Source organism: Phocoena phocoena, chromosome 14 (genome assembly GCF_963924675.1).
Source record: "Phocoena phocoena chromosome 14, mPhoPho1.1, whole genome shotgun sequence".
Classification (NCBI taxonomy): domain Eukaryota; kingdom Metazoa; phylum Chordata; class Mammalia; order Artiodactyla; family Phocoenidae; genus Phocoena; species Phocoena phocoena.
The window spans coordinates 32459547-32462177 of NC_089232.1; positions in this window are offsets into that span (position 1 = coordinate 32459547).

Consider the following 2631-nt stretch of genomic DNA (forward strand, 5'->3'; position numbering starts at 1 on the left):
AAAAATAAAATAAAATAAAATAAAAGTCCTCTACTATTATTGTGTTACTGTCAATTTTCCCTTTCATGATTGTTAGCATTTGCCCTGTGTACTGAGGTGCTCCTATGTTGGGTGCATAAATATTTACAATTGTTATATCTTCTTCTTGGATTGATCCCTCAATCATTACATAGTGTCCTTCTTTGTCTCTTGTAATAGCCTTTATTTTAAAGTCTATTTTGTCTGATATGAGAATTGCTACTCCAGCTTTCTTTGGATTTCCATTTGCATGGAATGTCTTTTTCCATCCCATCACTTTCAGTCTCTACGTGTCCTTAGGTCTGAATTGGGTCTCTTGTAGACAGCATATATATGGGCCTTGTTTTTGTATCCATTCAGCCAGTCTATGCCTTTTGGTTGGAGCATTTAATCTATTTACATTTAAGGTAATTATTGATATGTATGTTCCTATTACTATTTTCTTAATTGTTTTGGGTTTGTTTTTATAAATCTTTTCTTTCTCTTTTGTTTCCTGCCTAGAAAAGTTCCTTTAACATTTGTTGTAAAGCTGGTTTGGTGGTGCTGAATTCTCTTAGCTTTCGCTTGTCTATAAAGATTTTAATTTCCCCCTCGAATCTGAATGAGATCCTTGCTGGGTAGAGTAATCTTGGTTGTAGATTTTTCCCTTTCATCCCTTTAATTATGTCCTGCCATTCCCTTCTGGCTTGCAGAGTTTCTGCTGACAGATCAGCTGTTAACCTTATGGGGATTCCCTTGTATGTTATTTGTTGCTTTTCCCTTGTTGCTTCTAATATTTTTCCTTTGTATTTAATTTTTGATAGTTTGATTAACATGTGTCTTGGCATGTTTCTCCTTGGATTTATCCTGTATGGGATTCTCTGCACTTCCTGGACTTGAGTGACTATTTCCTTTACCATACTAGGGAAGTTTTCAACTATAATCTCTTCAAATATTTTCTCAGTCCCTTTCTTTTTCTCTTCTTCTTCTGGGACTCCTATAATTTCAGAGGTCTCTAAGACTCTCCTCAATTCTTTCCATTTTTTCTTTATTCTGCTCTGTGGTAGTTATTTCCAGTATTTTATCTTCCAGGTCATTTATCTGTTCTTCTGTCTCAGTCATTCTGCTATTGATTCCTTCTAGAGAATTTTTAATTTCATTTATTGTGTTGTTCATCATGGTTTGTTTGCTCTTTAGTTCTTCTAGGTCCTTGTTAAAGGTTTCGTGTATTTTCTCCATTCTATTTCCAAGATTTTGGATCATCTTTACTCTCATTACTCTGAATTCTTTTTCAGGTAGACTGCCTATTTCCTCTTCATTTGTTTGGTCTTTTGGGTTTTTACTTTGCTCCTTCATCTGCTGCATATTTCTCTGTCTTCTCATTTTGCTTATCTTACTGTGCTTGGGGTCTCCTGTTTGCAGGCTGCAGGTCCGTAGTTCCCGTTGTTTTTGGTGTCTGCCCCCAGTGGGTAAGGTTGGTTCAGTGGGTTGTGTAAGCTTCCTTGTGGAGGGGACTGGTGCCTGTGTTCTGCTGGATGAGTCTGGATCTTGTCTTTCTAGTGGGCAGGACTGCATCCAGTGGTGTGTTTTGGGGTGTCTGTGAACTTATTATTTTAGGCAGCCTCTCTGGTAATGGATGGGGTTGTGTTCCTGTCTTGCTAGTTGTCTGACATGGAGTGTCCAGCACTGGAGCTTGTGGGTCATTGTGTGGAGCTGGGTCTTAGCGTTGAGATGGAAATCTCTGGGAGAGTTCTTGCCAATCTGGTGGTCCAGTGTCCTGAACTCGGCTCTCCCACCTCAGAGGCTCAGGCCTGACACCCAGCTGGAGCACCAAGACCCTGTCAGCCACACGGCAACAACGAATGGAAGAGTGTTTCTGTGTGGTATGCTATCCTTCTACTAGTCCCTGATTTTCCAATGCATTCAGGAAGCAGATTCCAGTTTTCATGTTGTATTGATTTTCTATTGCCATTGTTCTTTCAACGTCTCCTCAGCTGCCCAGGGCTTGGGCACCTCACTCTCCTGGGCTGTGGCTCTGGGGGACTCAGAACTGCACGTGGCCCAGCCTCTAGCAGGGTTGGGGGCGGGGTAGGGGAGGAGCCCCACCCCAGGCCTGGCATCAGGGACCCCCACCTGGGATGGGTGAGCACCACTAGCCCTGCTCAACCTGTGGAAGATGAAACTGCAATCTGGAGAAGAAGAACTGGCATTCAGGCTGGACCACTACAAAGCCAAGGCCATGTGGCACATCCTCCTCATCAGACACACTCCCGGTACCATGCGGACACCTCCCTGGAAAGAATCGCACTCTTGCATCAACTTTTTAAGTGAAAATGTAAAAGGTCAAGTGATTATTGCTGCTGTCAATGGTGGGGATGGTGTACTTACTTATACTTCAGACCTTTGGCTCTTCTTACACAACATTGCAGTGTTACCTACTACTGCTGTCAAGCCTCAGCACCACAAACCTGTCAGAAGCTGTGATTAATCTCCATCTTTTGCAGCAGAAGAAACTGAAGCTCAAAAAGAAAGGAGTGAATTGACTCAGTTCTAGAGGCAGTAAAAGCCTCTCCATCCTGGGCCGTCCTCAACAACCCAGGGTTGTTCTTCTAAACAACAGAATGTCATGTTCTG